Here is an 18612-nt window from a genome sequence, read left to right on the forward strand (position 1 = left end):
CAGTTTGAAAGCTGAAGAATCCATGGATATATATATATATTCTCTAATGAGGAGAATCTTTGAACCTCTTCATCCTTGACGATGAGTAGTGTTTATGGGCTGCGTCTGTGCACGCAAGAAGGTCCCATCTGCCCAAGATTCAAATATAGACAGAGACTGATGGAACCGCACTTTACCTCCTTTTCTCCTTGACTGTATTCATGAGCTGCATTAATAAAGGATGAGCTCATTTTATTCACAAATCTGTTTGAGAACGAGAGAGAAAAACCCGCTTCACACATGTACGTTGTTTTTTTTAGGCTACTACTGGATTCTAGATTGTTTTTTTGTTTTATCTTTTGGGATCTTAATGACTTACAATCAAACCAGGATTTGAGAAATCACATGCAAAATAAAATGCATGAGTTGGAAACAAGTTACTTCCTCCTATTTTGTCGGGGATTTGTCTTAGCCTCAACTGGAGGAGTTGAAGACTCATTTGCGACCAAGATCTGGTCTCAAATGAACTCTGTAAATATGAGTGTGTACAATATCCATATTGCAAAGGACTGTTATCAGTGCAGTCATTGCTGACTAATGTATTCTAAGTGTTATAAATTCGGATTTTACACGCTAGTATAATAGCCAGATGGGCAGATGTTCAAAATGAGAAGAGAAGTCATGGAAGCACTGATGAGAAAAAGAACAAATCAGAAAATAGGAATACATATCACATCTGACATTGGCATCGCAATATTTAAGAATATTGCCACCGTGAGACTTTTTAATATCTTCCACTTTATCTAGACTCACAATCACATGATCCTTTAGGTATTTTGATGAGGTACAGTATATTGTGTTTGTGTTCTTCTCACTGACTGAGGATTTATTAACTTTTCCCAAAAGCTCACATTGATATCTGTCTGGCTGCTACAGATTCGGAAATTATGATGGATATCAAATTCAAAGAAGCTGACTTAAAAAAAATCCTAACTAATCTATTATCTGTAAAATTGTTACCTACATCACAAAAAAACAAACTAAAGAAAAAAATAAATAAACTTTAGCTAAATAAGTTTTTTGTATATTTTGTAGCTTTTTTATTTTAATATTATTCATCCTATTACTTATTCCATCCCATTCCCTGCATAATATTTTTATTTCAAATACACTAATAGATACAATCTAAACATGTCTAACCATTTTTCTATGAATCCCTCTGATCTTGTGCTACTGGGAAGAACATTAATGTTTGCAGGTTGTGAAAAGCATTCGCCTCTTGAGAGACCCGAGGTCCCATTAGCTGCGCCGTAACCCCCCTCAAATTGTGAATATGAAGAGCTTTCTGTTCTGAGAAAAGAGGCACATCACAGTCTGGTAACATAGCAACATATCAGTACAGAGATGGAAAGCCTGTTATGAACATCCTGCATAGCATGCTCTATCCTTGTACTACACGGTGTCCATGCGTCTTACACTCCAGGAACAACAATGAGATTTATTTAGTGAAGGTCAGAGAGAGAGCCGGGTTTCATGTCTGCTGTACAGTATTTGTGTTTTTGCCATAAAAAACATATGCAGGTTGTTGGTCATGACTGCAAAACTGGCTGCAACTTAGTGTGTGAGCAACTTGCTGCAGGAGAGGGAACAAAATTATCGAGGCTCCAGGTTCAACAATCAGGTTCAAAAACCATTCTGTAGTGAAGGCTTGGCTGAAATTCACTCACTTTCAGTTGAAACCAAACCTGTACTGTCAACCAGTACAGGTTTGGTTTCACTGTGTTTGAGATAGTTATCCAAATGATTTTAATCAAACCTGTGAAAAACATTTGGGAGCATTCACATCACTTTTATCTTTGTCTGTTTGTGCAAATCAAAGTGTTTCTACTTTTTTTCCTACTGTTGAACCTACCTGTAGAAAAATCCTGCAACATGCCTCCATGTCCATCTGCACTAATCTACTGAAATTTATTAACAGACATTTGTTTTTGTTTAGTGTTTTATCCAGCACTTATAAGGATCAAATTTGTCCTCTTTAACATAAAACACAACTCCCTTTTTTTTTTTTCTTACCAATTGGCATACCTTCAGTGTTGAGCTCCACAGAACCCGTGGTGCGTAACAATCAAATCTTCACACCTGTCGTTCAATCAAGCCTCTCTTCTCTTGGTCTCATTTTTCAATTAAAAACTTTTTTCCTTAAAAGTTTGGATTGTTTTATGTGTTGAATATGGTTATAATAGGTAGTCAACCGTACCAATTACACTGCTCTATTTCTACCCAAACATCCATCTGTATTTGTGGACACAAGCTTACAAATTAAGAGTCAGCGCAAATCTTCTTTACTTATTTCCACATTCCAGTCAGCTGTGGAGCTGCTTAATCTGGAAATTGGGATGTTGAGAGTGAAAGACAGGACACCAGAACAGACTTCAGAACAAAACAGTAATTTAAACAATAGGCAAAACTACATTTCCCTGTGTGACTTCATGACTGCAAAAATCTATCCATTACATTTTCCATATTCTTGTATTCCACTGATAAGAACATTTCCACTTCGACTTGTTAGAAAAGACTAAAATCAGCTAAAATGGAAGTGACAGTATAGCGTTAGGTGTTATCATTTTAGGATTTCTTTATTTTATGCAAAACTCAAATTATTTGTAACACATTGAATGAAACTTAGTGTTAGATAAACTTAAGAATCTTAGACTTCCGGAGTTAAATCAGTCAAAAATATGATAATAAAGAGAGAATTTAAGTTACTGCATATCCAAAAATGACTAATACTTTCTGGATATACAAATAATGGATTAAACTAAATGGATTAACGGATTAAACTAAATCACTTGCACACTTACACATTGATGATTTATTAAAAAAGTTTAAATAAATGCAAGATATTCAAGTGGTTCAAGACTTTACTCATAAAATCCAAGTCAGCAGTGATATCACATCCACATCTTTTCTTTTATTTAGATGTGTATTTGTATTGTGTCTGACTTCTTTCCCCACTGCCAACTCAATTTCACAGGGCATTATAACAATCTGCACTAGTTTATTCAGCACACTTTATTTGTTCTTCATCTATTTGTGAGATAAAGAAAAGTTAATAGAAGATTTCACAGCATGGCTGCATGAGGCAAAGCCTTGTGCTCACCGGTCGGCAAGAAACTCCTGTTTCGTCAATTTCTGGTGGGTTTCTGGTCTTTATCAAAATAATGGAAAACCTTTCATGTGTCGCACGGCTGACACAGTCTGTAGTCGTCTTTCAGTGCCAATAAAAAATAGATTTTTTTTATTGTTTGTATTGTATTGCTATGGAAACCGTGGCAGTCTGATTGAACATTGTGGATTCTGTTTGTGAACTGGTTATTTCTTCAGCAAAAGAGGGGAAAAAAAGTGCTTCATTGTTAAAGATAATACAATATATGTCCTCTTTGATCTGTGACACGGTGGCTGAATATGAATCTGAAAATGCGTAACTTAATTAGTGAGATCTGTGTGAAATTCCTTTGTGTATGAGCTCAGACTGTCAGATTTTGAAGGCTGGATTGTTCTTTGCATTTCCACTGTGAATAGCTCGTCTATTTTTCTCCTGACAGCAGAGTCAGTCGATAATGACAGAACACTGTGTTGGCCCACCAATCAATGCTCCTTTATTTCTTTCTCGTCAGGGTTAGCTGATGCTAAAGTCTAAAATGTTGCATTAATATGCAGCATCACCTTTAAAAATACTCATTTTGCACAGTGGTAAGTGATATTTGATTTGTCTCTAATCCTTATTCATATATGTTTTTTGTTTTGAGTCACACAGATGAAACAGAAAAATTGTAAAAACCAACATTTTATCATTTACGCCTCAATCTATTACAGCTATTAATTTGTTAACTTCATAAGACCTCAGACATTTCCAAAGGAAATGGAGAAGTTGTTCCTGCCGTTAATGGAGTACCAATACTTATAAATGATGCGTTTTAATAATAATAAAAACGAATACTCTTGTTATTTATCAGAAAATCAGGCAGAGGTTTAACAATATTTATAACAACAGAGTCTACAAAAGAAAAGAAGGCGGCTACAGATACTTTTAGTCGAGATCAACTAGAAAAATATCTGCTTACTATTAAAAAACATGGCAGATACAGATACCTTAGATTTGACTTAAACTTATGCTGTCAAAACTTGACTTGAGTTCTTGGACTTGAGTCTCATTAAAAAACCTTTTACCATAAATAAATGTGTGGAAATATATGAAAGCAACAGACTATTAACCTCTGTAGACAGGTAGATAGTCTGAACTAGTTTAGATTGTTTGAAATAATCAGGTAAGTTTACATAGTTTACCTCTACCTATACCTAAAAATATGTCTCTCTGTGAGTTTGTCGAGTAAGTGAACACATCGTTGGAAAATAACAAGCTGAGCAGTTTAACAACTTGCTTAATCAGCTCACTTTGCTAATCAGCTGATTGCAAATCTGCTGATGCAAAATCTAGATGTTTACTCCATTTATCTACCCCCTTAAGGGTTTAGAGCAATATTTCATGTTAGGCATAGCTGAATAATAATGTCTCTCCAGCTCAGGTCCATTATAAATAAGATCTAATAATTTCCTTTTATATTTCTAATGGCGTAAATCTTGCACTTTGTCAATTTTTACGTAATTTACTGCAGTATATAAGTATTAATGAAACTTTTTTGAAAACAGAATTCTATAAAGTTATTACGTAAAATGAAACCAAGTGTAAAACTGTACATAATTTGAATTAATGACCTTCTGAAATTCAGTATTTACAGGCCGACTACATGACATGCGCAACAACTGAGAGAATGATTATTTCTGTTATCGAAGCTTTGACAAAATTATTTCACATCTCTGGTAGATGGAGTACAAAATCTTTGTTCAGAGAAAAAAGTAAATACAAAAATGTTTCCAAATGTGCTGAAGCATTTTTTGCTGGTAGTATTTCAAGGCTGAGTGAGTAAGTTTGTAATTGTACCAGCTAATTTTCTCTAACATTATCTGGAAGGAAGACCGTATACTGGCAGGACCTGACATCATATAATCTCCTCTTCTTGTTTGCTAATTGCTTTTTTCTTGCTCATTGTTATCAATAATACTGAAATGTGTATTATTTTAGAAAATTTGGTTTTCTTTACGTTTTTTGCGTCCTTGTTATCTTTACTCAGGAATTTCTCTGTTTTATTTTCTCATGAAGATCCATCTTCATCAAAGAGTCTTCTGCTCTTAAGAGCATGTGCAATGTGTTCCTGCAGTGCAAGTTTTCAGTGTGATTATGTGAAAACGACTTAATGCTGTCTTTAATTGTACCTATGCTGAGCGGGCGTTTAATTTTACCAAACATTCCCACACTGCAGATTTATTTGTCAGAGTGATGAGATTTTTACATGTGGAAAAATACTACTGTCCTCCAAAGCTCACTAGAGCTGCAGCAAACAAAAATATTTTTTATTGATGGCAATAGACTGTAAGAACTTAAACTAAGCTTTACTCATATTGTCCTAAAATGATCCTACCTTGGCTAGATTCAACAAAAGCATAACATACTTTCCAACTATAAAAGTTTTACTTTGTGTGTTTACAGCTGGTGCATTTGTCAAATGTACTGTGTGGCTTTAAGTGATCTCGATGATAGAGCTGTAAAAAGCCACAAAATCCATATGCATTGTGCCAACTGCTACAAAATAATTAACATTTGTTTAAATCAGGTTTGGATTTGGATATCAGAACAAATATATAAACATTTTATATTTCTCTTATGCCTATCAGTTAATAATCACCATGCCTTCTTCCAGTCTTTTAAGTTGATTATTAAGTTGATGATGTAATCACATCAACTTAATAAGTAGATTATGTAAGAAAGAAACCAGAAGAGATGTTTTGTTTGGTAGCGAAGGTGTCAAGAAAGTGAATCCATTCAATTCAAAACAGGAAACAGCAAAACACAACAGTCATGCAACAATCTGCACCTTCTATCAACTGAGAATTTACTTTACAAGATGTAGCAGTTTACTTTCCACAACCTACCATTTCATTTCCAAAACCTCCCCCCTAAGGAGCAGGAAAGTTACCAGAAAGTTCAGAAGGTTTCAGAAATGTAAAGTAAATCCTGGAATTTGCCTACATGGTAAGTTCTGAACAGTAACGTAAGTTACACCAAGTCCGTTTCAAGACAAGGCGGTAGTTAAATTCTTAAACTTATTGTTTAAGAACTAATAAGTTGTTTAAGAAGCAATAAGTTCTGATAACTGCCCTCTTTATTCATAGAAAGTTTTGTAAAGTAACCCTTAAATTCTGTCAGCTTGAGGTCTTATTACCAGTGCCATGTGCAAAATCAAACTATTTAATTGTCTTTTTATTTTTATGTCTTTCTCAAATGGAGCCTTTGTTTTTTTTTTATTTATCACCAACAGCAACTCTTCCAAAAAAAACCGGCTGAAAAATGTCCTGAGAAGCCAATAAATGTTCCAATAAATGCCAAGTTAGTGTTCAATTTTATTAAAGAAGACCTTTTCTTAGCCGGGTAGAAGAAAAATGGCAGAGTACAAACAAAGCACATCAGAAAGACACTCATTGATCCAAGAATTAAGCCTCCGCATCTTGGCCCGTCAGTGACTAAATCTCAAGCAGATAAATCTATTTTAAGTTGTTTTTCTGCAAGTCATGAAATATAGATGCTACACCCAACTTTTAAGCTAAGTTCTCAATTGAGTTTATACTGCACCTTCAGCTGTAGCTTTAAGTTGGAGTTAAATCCATCCACAGGTGGGCAAAGTGCACGCTTGTTAATTCTGTAAGTAATAAATGAACCCAATCAAATGAAACACCTGCTAATCCCCCAAACACATGAGGTCTTGAGGGAATAACTAGGTCGAAACTGTCTGCGTGAGAAACACAATGAGACGGTTCACATTAATTAAATCTGCCATATGCTGGCACTCTCTCCACAGCATGTCCTGCAGCACAGCAGATGTGACAAACTATCAATTGTTCTGAAAATGAAATCTATCAGGACTTGCACATGTGAGAGTAAAAGAATCAGCCAGGTGCTCTTCCAGGCCTTTTCCAGTCAGGTTTGTCATTTTGGCAGGAAATCACAGCTGTCTGTCTGTCTGAAAGCTTTCCTAAGGAGGCTTTTGGTCATCTATCCTGTTGTTTGCTGCTTTGATTTTTGTAGCACATGATTGTTTAAAATAAGACTAAACACCAAATTGTCTTGTTTTTGAGGGATAGTTTCTCTCCCTCTCTCTCTCTTTTTCTCTCTGTATTTTCTTGTCTTGCATTTGCATCACATCGAGTACATATGGCCCAGGATTATACTTTAGAGTCAAGGTTGCTAAGCAATCTGTTAATCTGGAAAACGTATAAAGTATTATTCAGATGAGTTTGCAAAAATAAAACAGAGAATGGAAAACATGATTGTTTCCAAAGCTCTTTCCATACTTCTTCCAGTAGTATGGAAAGAAGCACTACTTTCCATACCATCCATCATCCATCCATCCATCCATCCATCCATCCATCCATCCATCCATCCATCCATCCATCCATCCATCCATCCATCCATCCATTCAAAATTGTCATAAAAAGAGAAAATATCCAGAGAGAAACATGAATCATTTGAAAAAAAAGACCTTTTTGGTTTCAAAAGTCAGATGATAGGTATACTGCTGCTAATTGACAGAACTTTAATACTAGCTTAAATTTCTACATGTTACAATCATTTGAAGAATAGCATCCACACCAGGCTACAATAGCAGAAAACCAGACAGGGTTCAATTCCTGGTAGCTGAGTACAGATGTTGCACCCTGCAATCAGCTTATCAATGCAAAATAGGTGAAAGCATGGACTGATCATGGTTGTAGAAGCAGATCTTGCAGAATAATGTACAATATCACAAAGACCAAATTATTTAAAACTAATTTCTCAAATTTCCTTAATGATTTGATTCTAATACTGGCTCCCACAGAAGATCTTAAACCAATAGAGAACCTTTTGGAATAAGACCATCACACATTTGGAGTTTACCAATCTGCAGCAATGAGACGATATATGGATGAATATTTCCGACAAATCTTTCTGAGACCTTGCTGAACTTACGGCGTGAAAAATTAGGGCCGTTCTGAAGACAAAAGGAGATTCAACCAATTCCAACAAGGATTATAGATGGAATTCAGGTAGGAAATACAAATACAGACCCATGAGTCTGTATTTGTGATTTCAATTACAAGAAAATGAGCACAACTGAAAACATAAATCTCCATGTCTCTCAATTTCAGTATACAGACCAAGTTCAAAGCCTACGGGACAGACTGAGATATTTGCATAGTTATGTTGTTTCAATGTTGTATCTCACAGCTTCCATACAGTGGCATCAAGATCTTGAATACTTTGGATTAATCTATTAAGCTTTTATCAAAGAAAACTCTAAGGCTTTTATTGCTCCAAAATGGTTTTTGAAATTTAAGGACCCCTCGAGACATTTTTAACTTTGTTCTTTCTATTTGTGAGTGGACTATCTACACTTCTCTGTAACAAGTTTGCATAGAAGGACTTTCTTGCTGCCTTGTTCGATTGTGTGCTTGTGTAGTTTATCTTAATGGGCCTTTGGATCAATAATTCCTCAAACTGCATCAGTGGGGATTAACTAGCCCTCGGGGATACCTCTCAGGTCAAAGCCTGGTCCATTTAGCAGCTAATTAGATGTTTGTCAATTGAGCATATGGACCTTGTGAGGCATATGTTTCAGCACAACATACAGTGAAAGATAACATCGCACCCACCATACAGTGGGAAGAGGGAGCGTCAGCCTGGCAGATATTGATTGAGATCTATGGTTTGGAGTCCACCCAGTTTCAATACATTCAGAGTTTTCAGCTTTGATTTGTTTTGATCAAAGCAGAAAACTCTGAAAATATCAAAACTAAGTAGGGTCCAATAACTTCAAAGTTTTCTGCCTTGATTTGTTTTGATCAATAGTTTCAGACTGCACATAGTGCGCTGATTTATTTGGGTAATGCAATCTTGTCTTGTGGGGTTTCTGAACGAGGTTTGTTTTAAAACCAAACATGAGAATGTGGCAAAAGTTAATTGGCTAATAATTGCAACTTGAATATTCCTTGCTCAGACAAATGTAGGTGCATTCAATGGTTATCATGCAGACACTTTCACTTGTTAATCAGGCTGCAGGCAGTGTTGGTTGTATACAGAATAGTCACTGCCAAGAAGAGACCAGACTACAGGTCCCTTCATAACAGACCCTTCTGATTATATTTATGAAATTCAATTACTCTGACACAGATAGATGGACTTCTTGTCAGCGGGGACGTTCGTCATTTGTTAGCATCAGCAGACATGTCATCCCCGAGGCACTGATGAGACTTAGGTTGTGTGACTGGAAACAAAAAAAGGGATGGAGCAAAAAAGGACGCTGGGATTTAGCAGAGAAGGAAGAACTGAGGTTTACAACCACAGTGTAGTAATGATGAAGATGCTGTCATTTAGATACAAATGCATTCAAATACGAATGTGTTAATTGCTGACTTGAAACCAGTGAAGATTTTTATTAATCTTAGATATACTGTTTAAGAATAAAATTTAATTCATTATTTACATCATGGTGAATACTGATTATCCATCAGGGATGTCCTGTAATGCCACAATACGCCACTATAAGGGCTTCCTACCTTTGGAAGTATCCAGGTTTTTACTCTGAATTGCTGTATAAAGTCAGTTTTAATATAGTCAGCTTTAGGATCAGAGAGATTCTTCAAAAGTAAACTCATTCAATAACGACATTGCGGATGCCGCAGTATCTGCTTATCTTGACTTTGACAGATGTTTATTCACAACCGTACCTTATTACATGTTTCTAAGGGCATTGCAGATTCTACGTATACAGCTACAGTCTTCAGTAAACTTAAGGCTTGCACATGTGTTCATGTGGACTTGTGTGTTGAATTGCTATGCTAATGCTAGCGTATTACGCTCTGTTTTGATGCAACTTGTTAATTTTAATGCAGTTCCTGTTAATGCTGTCTTGAAAAAACTTGAATCTGTTCCCTTCTCCATACATGCAGCACTTTGGTATGAATATGAACATTTGAAGACGAATGCTTCAGCTACACTTTCTCCCTAGCATACACATAATGAGAACTGAAAAAATGTGCATGTTTTCTATCATGATAGATTTTAAAATTTCTGAACAAAAATGAAATCAGATCAGTCTGTCCGTCTGCTTATCTTTGCAGGGGACAGGTCCAATCTCCAGCAGTCATTGCACTGAAAGCTCAAGAGCTGCGTTTGGCGCTCTGACTAGCTTTGATTTGTTTTGATTAAAGCAGAAAACTCTGAAAATATCAAAACTCAGCAATGGAAAACCTCGAGTTTGTGGTTTTATGGACTGAAATAAATCCAGATATTTCATTTAGTCTTACAGAAGTTTATTGCTCACCTAAATATAATGAAAACAATTCAGTTTAGATGATAGTTTGCTAAGCATACAAATCTATTTATCTTGTGGCACTTTTTTTTCTTAAAAAAAAAAGTGCTTGAACTTTATTGGAAAGTAAAACCCAAACAGAATAATATGCACGTCACGCCAAACTAATTTTATGTAGTTCTGCTGTTTCCCACTGGCAAAAAACTGTAATGCTGACAGTTTCTCGCTTCTCCCTTGCACACTCATTCTTCGAAGAGACGTGCTGCTTGCAGAGCCGCTAAGTCCCGGTTATTCTGCTTCTAAAGTTGACGCCTGTGTTCTTTGCACTGCTCATAATTACGCTCCTCCACACTGAGCAGCTTTGATAACAGACAGTATGTCCGTTTGTTCACCGAGGTGGTTAAGGGTGGTTGTTTGGAGTTTGCAAGGTCTGGCCTCTGCTCATACAGGGGTGCAAATCATGGCCCAATCAACAAATGCACGTAAAACACGGCTTGGCGTAGCTTGTACTGCTCATGGAGTGGTTATGAAAAAAGAGGAAGAGGTGCGTAGGATCTGCTACTACTAGACTAATCTGGCCAGGGTGAGCCAGGTCAGAACCAGGTAGAGCCACGCTCATGGAGACATGGCTTTGTGAAGCTAAATTTCTTTAGGTTCTCAGAATTGTTAACTTGTGGACGAGGACAAATGGAATTACAGTATTTGTTCGCTGGCAATTTGCTAGAGAAGTACTGACAGCAGGAGAACTGAAGGAGCAAAAAGGCAGGAATGTGACTCATTCAAAGATATGTTACATAAAAAAGCAGAAAAAGAGAAATGGCATGAGGTGTTTCAAAGTTGCTGTGAAAATCTCAGCAGGGATGAGTGGGCAGTAAGCAGAAAGGATAGGCCAAACGAATCTTGAAGCCTCATGTGTGGTCCGATCTCAGCCAATCGCGTTGTATTCGCACTTTTCTCTTACCAACTCTGTGATACTTCAACCCACACCTCCTTTCTTGCTTTGGTTCGTCTTTGAAAGACTTTAATAAGGCAGGAGAGGAAAAAGGAAATCTCACAGACATTTTCTCGCCTACAAGCTACCAAAAAGGGAGCGTGCTGTGAAGGGAGGACAGAAATGCCAAGCAGCAAAAGATGGAGGGGAAGACGCCCCCTGTATGAAACATCTGAGTGTTGCTCACTTGAAAAAGATTTGGACTGGCTTTTTCTGAAACCTTCCGGTAGAAAGATTATGCCTGGGGTAAGATCCTTCAGAGAAGCTGCCAGCAGAGAGACTGTTGTATTGAGAGGATACAAGAATACAGAGAAACTCAGAAACCAATTTTTCTTCTCTATTTTCTATGAACACCTATTTACTAATTATTGGGACATGAAATGTCTTTTGACCTTTATATATATGCTTGTAAACATAAAACTGAAGAAAATCATACTTGAAGCCATTACACTGTCCATTTGAACAATATTAGTGGTGTAAAAGCTCACAGGATTACATGAATGCCTTAGAGTCTCCATAGTGACATGTGATGTGTAGATTGGGATGTCTGGGTTTCCCTTCTGACCCAGGTACCCTCACAACCTGATTTTGTCAAGGGGCAAAATTATGTAGGAGTACAACTCAAACTTTGAGTGATGCTTTATGCACCAACTTACACCCAAAAGACGACAACAGAGGAACACAAGAGTAGGAGAGAAGGCAGGAACAGAGGAACCTAACAATAAAAATAGGAACCATGATGGGGAATAAAAGGACAATTCAGCGAAAAGTGAAGGAAAACGGGAAGTTTAAATACTGGGGCCAGGATTAGTGGAGGAAGGAACAGAATGTGTTTCAATAGAAAAATAGTATAAAATAGACCCTGAAAAATATGAGTAGAAATGGATTCATAAATAAACACTAAACAAACATTGAAGTAGAAAACATAAACTGGAATAATTCAAAACATAGGAGCCAAAACAACATTGAGACAGACCTTGATTTGCAAAAGACAAATAAACCAGAAAAGAAAAACCTTTGAAGAATCTTTGCACAAGACTATTTACAACAAATATAGGAATGTCTTTTATTTAGAGGCAAAACATGCATGTATGGACTGTTTTACATTTTTGCATGATGTTGTTTGTATAAAACATATATTCTGAGGCTAAACCAAACAGCTTATCAGAGTGACCTGTGGAGTTAATTGTTCAGCCCAAAGGAACAACTGGGGTCTGAAATGGCCTGTGTTGCATTTTCACCACAGAGCCATGGAGCATCTCTTTTACAAGCCAAGAAAATCCCCTACATGTAATTAAGGTGTTACTGGCCTGATTAAAAAGAGCTCTATTAACCACTGTCAGGATGTTAGTATAATTAAGAATCTATTCATGTATTTACTATTGTAGTAATTGTCAATACTTTGAAAATGTATGAATTCTAATTGTAATAGAGTATTTGGTTTTAATGGCGTCATTGTCATATTTTTCATCTTTAAAGCAACACTGCAGCTTCCTACAATACAAACTTAATTTTTCTCAGGTGACAATAAGTGTGTTTTGTTAAGTTTGTTGGCAGCATTTTACATCACTTTTAAATATGACCAGAAGCAAGCATAGCAAAGTACACATCAACCAGGCTGACTGTACATATTCAGCTATTTACTCACTCAGAAACAACCTGCTGTTACTTGCCTCATGCTTGATTCTGTGTTAGTTCTCATTTTCTGCCCCTAGATGAGCTACGTCTCTCTTGCCAGAACTCCTGCTGCTGCTTCATTGTGCATCATAAAAATAGCTCCAATATAGCACAAGGATAGAAAATAATATTTTTTTTAATTCTCATGATTGTAGTGTCCATTATCACCGTTTGCTGTATCACTGTGGTTAAGCAATCACCATATACTCTCATGCAGTGTGTATTCTACCCAGCAGTGCAAAAATGAATGAGATAAATTGAGTGTTTAATTTTTGTAAAGATGCAAACTCATGAGCCTGATGATAGGTAAAATATTTAACAAATAAAGTTAAGTGCACGATGGTGTGAAAATGTATTGGTATGGTATAGATTTCTTCTTTTTCTGCTTTCCATGTCATGAAACCGGTTTTAAAGCAAAGTTAATAAAAATGTATGTTTTCTAATGGGCAAGTCAGTAGTTACTGAGTAGTTGTCTTACACTCAGAGTTGTGGGTTCAGTTTTATCTTTCTCCTTACATATGGACAAGACACTTAAGCTCAAGTTGCCAATGAATGTGTGAGTGAGATTATATTCCCCCAAACAACTCAGTGAGATCCGTTGTTCAGTAGTGGAGAAAACAAGCAGCAGAGGCAAACCTTTCAAGGAATAGCCATCCAACCAAAATTAAAAGAACCAAGAACAAGACATAAAACACTACATTCCTTCTTTGCCTCAATTAAAGGCAGAGTTCATTATTTGCCAATAATGTTCAGATGGGATAAAAATGGCATCCCCAGGGAGAGTTTTATGGGAGAAAAAACATCGAATAACAACGAAAAGGTTATTTTTATTATATTTTCCTAAAAACATCTTTATAATCCTTCAACCTTTTGGAAAAATATTCTGTGGACTCACCAAGCAAGAGCAGAAGGTTTGGAGGGTGCACCACTTCCTTGACCAAAAGCTGATTCAACATTTCAGAAATTCATCAATTAATGTATGTTAATTGATGTCTGACCTCACAGTCAGACATGGTGGTGGCAGTGTGATGGTGTGGGGCTGCTTCGCTGATCTGCACAACGTGCCGTAGCTGATAGAACCATGAAATCTGATCCCTACAGGAAAGTCCAGAAAAATGTCTGGCCAATAGTTTGTGAATTTTAGATCATTTCACTCAGCTAACACATCAGGAAATCTACTGCTGGTGTTTTTCTTGTTCTTTTTACCTGCAGTTTGCTGGAGAGCTACTGCTGACAACCCGCCTGCTTCTACCTTGAGGAGCTCCGCCCAGTTGCAGCTACGCCAGCTGGCCGTTTGATGATTGCACTGAATTCCCTATTATGAAGATCAGTGGTAAACACAATAAATGATGTGAGACTGAACTCAGACACTGTGGAGAGATGTCATAAAAATGAACCTTTTATTAAAAAATATAGAGCAAAGAAACACTTTGCAATGAAAAAATCTGACAATGAGTCAAGAAGAAAAAAAAAGAGGTGAAGATGATCAATGAAGAGCGGGGACTCTTTGTGTTTGTATCTGTGGTAAGCGTATTGGGGGCAAATAACTGTACATGAATGATGGGTGTGACAGAGGCTGATGTCTGCTAAGGGCCTGAGTGGCCCTGGTAATAAAGATACTGTGGTGCGAAGAGGCTTCATTCGCTCCTAAATGTTCCATAATCTCTCTGTAAATGATATCTTCGGTTCCCTGTAAGGAAAATGAAAAATGCAAACTGTTTGTGGAAGTGCTTCCGGGGGTTTTATGATCACATCAACCGAGAACAAACAGCTGAACTTAAAATTGTAAGCGTTTCATTTATATTCTGGTAATTTTCATATAGAACATTTCAGACGTGATGGACTGTGTGCACTTAGTTTGTGCTAAATTACAGGCTGCTGTGGCTCTCAGTTTCCATCAGGCTGAAATTGTGTCCTCTGTGAGCAGCTATTTTTATGTGCCGCTGCATCGTCAGGTTGATCCAAATATGAAATAATAATTTCCTGGAGACGTTCCTTCAGTTATCAACGGCACTTTTCTCAGGTAATTTTAACAGGGACACCAATTTGTTTTGTACTCCGCTCTCAGCAGCTCCTCTTTTTTTCTTAAATGAATGCCTTTCTATATGGCAGGCAATTTGTGGAGCTCTTAGATGGAAAACAAAAAAATTGCTCCCTTTTTCTCCACTGGCAGCCCAGCTTGAAGGACTCCGTTATCTTCTTCTGAACACACAGCATCATGTATGTCGCGTTGATATTGCTCAACACAGTCCGCCGTGTTTCGCTACGACAGGCTGGAATTTGCAGACTTTCTGGCTGCACGCCGAGATAAAGACCATAAAGAATCAACGGAGATGATGAAGTCGGGCGACGCACCTGCAAAATGGAGGAGCAACTCCAAGGGCATCTCGCCTCCTCCTTTGCTCCCACATCTCATTATGATCCAGCTAATGGTTAAGCCTGGTGATTACAGGGGGGCGTTGGGATGGAGCAGGTGGGAATTTATATGATAGAGCTGAATCGACTGACACTGACACAACAGTAGCAACAGAAGGTCAAGTGGATGCTTACTCCCAGAACAGGAAGCTGGCTGACGCTGGACCTGAGCACGGCGTGGCCGGAGTCAGGTAATCTTCATCAGGATGGAGTTTTAATAGGAAATAAAATGAGGTTCATGGAAACGGTTTGTATTCATTCATCTATTAAGTGATAAAGAAAGAAGAATAAATTGTTCTAAGTGGCGCAGAACTAGACTCTCGTTATATTCACTTCTCAGGCAGTTCATTAGCCACACTTTGTTAAATCACTTGTTAAAACAAAAAGGGAACCAGCCATGTGGACGCAAGTCGATGCCTTTAGGCTTGTAAATGAAAATATAGCAGTCAGGTTCTTCCTGTGACATGAAAACTTGTCAAGCCTCTGAAGTCTAACGGCTTGCTTTATAATGCTACAAGAAAGAATGCAAAGTAAAACATTGCTGTCTCTACTCAGGCTACAAGCAGCTTGATTGCTCCAAATGTGGCTAAAATCTTGGCCCCTGCTTGTCCTGGTTTGTGTGTCTGCTTGACAAAAATTTCACCACAGTGGAAAAAAAACACATCTAAGAAAGATGTATTTTTATATTCTTTCAACAAAAATGCAGATCAGGCACACTATTGCAATCCAGCTGTATAAAAATACGCAACTCTCTTCTCATGAGCTGATGTAAGAAGAACTTATTCAGAAATATAGAGAGGGACTAAACAAATTAATACTTGAACAAAAAAAACCACCAGACGTATTGGAGAATCTGTGTTGCAATGCATGATTCCAAGAAACTGTGGGGTGACAGATGTCAGCATGTGCCCTCTCCACATGCTCCCAAACTATCACTGGAATGAAAATTTCTTCCTTTTTTTTATCTGAGAAGTGTGCATGAATCCTTGCATGAGTTCTAACCTTTGTACCTCAGCTCTGACTGTATCAAACCACAAAAACAAGAAACCAACGTGTGTGCATGGAGGTATTTTATGGCACACTTGTATCTGGGATTTAGGTGATTTAAGGAGGGGATTAAAATGCAATGTGTCAATAAAGAGTTACACAGGTACCTGTAATTTATAAGAAGTTAAAAGTTTGTCATAAAACCCCAGATGCATTTTATAACTTTAATGAGTAAAAGCCTTTTGTTGCATGGATGGTCCTGTGGTTTATCTTTGCTACCCCCAAGAACTATCAAGCAGAAAAAGTCTTACTTTGGAGGCAATATTAGAAAACCTTCACTTTGGCTCAAGACTCCAGTGAAAACACAGAGCAGTTTTAACACTAAACAATTTGCTCTGGGTGTCCTAAGCAGTTACTGTTCAAACATTTATTTCTCTACAGGTCAAACTATGCTGAAGATGCAAAGGTGGAAAAGTGTGTTTAAAGATCACAGAATGCATTACTTGGTGCAAAAAGTACAATTTGCTTATAAATAAATTGCCTTAAAATCACAAGTAGCAACATGTGGAAAACAATGCATAGATTATCAAAAAGGGAATGTGCAGATGTAACCCTGTGTCATGAAGTGTGGTGAGGGTTGGTGAGGCAGACGCTGTAGACCCAGGTGAGATGAATGTGATGATGAATTTAATTGTAAATAAGTCCAGTAACAAGCAGCAGGCACAAGGAAACACTGACGAAACATAGACGAGGACCCGACGAGGAACAAGGAACACAGGTGGAGTTAAATACACAGGAGGGTAATCACAGAGACGAGACACACCTGGGAACAATCAAGGGGAGGACAGGACAACGAAGAGACTTAAGGACACAAAAAACTCTAAATGAACACAGAAAACACAGATCCTGACAGTACCCCCCCCTCAAGGGCGGCTACCAGACGCCCAAAAAAAAAAAACCACAACAAGGGTGGGCGGAGGGGCGCCGGATGGGGGGCCAGAGTCCAGAAAAAACAAAAACACAACAAGGGTGGGCGGAGGGGCGCTGGACGGGGGGCCAGAGTCCAGAAAAACAAAAAACAACCCACCATCGTGGGCGGAAACACAAGAAGGGCCAAGAGTCCAAAAACAAACAAAAAACTACCCACAGGGTGGGCGGAGGCAAAGGAGGCAGGAACCACGGAGGTGGTCCGGCGGTCGTCCGCGGCGGCGGGAACCACGGAGGCGGTCCGGCGGCCGTCCGCGGCGCTGGAGGCGGGAACCACGGAGGCGGTCCGGCGGCCGTCCGCGGCGCTGGAGGCGGGAACCACGGAGGCGGTCCGGCGGCCGTCCGCGGCGCTGGAGGCGGGAACCACGGAGGCCGTCCGGCGGCCGTCCGCGGCGCTGGAGGCGGGAACTACGGAGGCCGTCCGGCGGCCGTCCGCGGCGCTGGAGGTGGCGATGAGTCCCGGGGGCCGCCCACAGACGGCGACGACGAGCCCCCCGAGGCAGGGTCTCTGGTGGAGCACAGGGGGTCTCAGTCGGAACGCTGGGGTTCTCGGTCTCGGGTGGAACGCAGGGAGTCTCGGTCTCGGGTGGAACGCAGGGAGTCTCGGTCTCGGGTGGAACGCAGGGGGTCTCGGTCTCGGGTGGAACGCAGGGGGTCTCGGTCTCGGGTGGAACGCAGGGGGTCTGGGTCTCGGGTGGAACGCAGGAGGTCAGGGTCTCGGGTGGAACGCAGGAGGTCAGGGTCTCGGGTGGAACGCAGGAGGTCAGGGTCTCGGGTGGAACGCAGGAGGTCAGGGTCTCAGGAGGAACGCTGGAGGTCCGGGTCTCAGGAGGAACGCTGGAGGTCAGGGTCTCAGGAGGAACGCAGAAGGTCAGGGTCTCAGGAGGAACGCAGAAGGTCAGGGTCTCAGGAGGAACGCAGAGGGTCTCGGGAGTCGGGGTCTCGGAGGGAACGTAGAGGGTCTCGGGAGTCGGGGTCTCGGAAGGAACGTAGAGGGTCTGGGTCTCGGTAGGAACACAGGGAGTCTCTGGAGGAACACAGGGAGTCTGAGTCGGAGCGCTGGGGGTCTGGGTCTCGGAAGGAACACTGGGAGTCTCGGAAGGAACACTGGGA

The 18612-nt window shown here is 39.2% G+C and overlaps 1 protein-coding gene across 1 annotated transcript in view; it reads left to right on the forward strand.

Moving 5' to 3' along the window:
• The window catches only part of amn1 (antagonist of mitotic exit network 1 homolog (S. cerevisiae)), a 213512-nt gene that overhangs the window by 54520 nt on the left and 140380 nt on the right, over window positions 1–18612 (forward strand). The window lies entirely within an intron of this gene.

The sequence above is a fragment of the Xiphophorus hellerii genome, chromosome 2 (assembly GCF_003331165.1).
Source record: "Xiphophorus hellerii strain 12219 chromosome 2, Xiphophorus_hellerii-4.1, whole genome shotgun sequence".
Taxonomy (NCBI): Eukaryota; Metazoa; Chordata; class Actinopteri; order Cyprinodontiformes; family Poeciliidae; genus Xiphophorus; species Xiphophorus hellerii.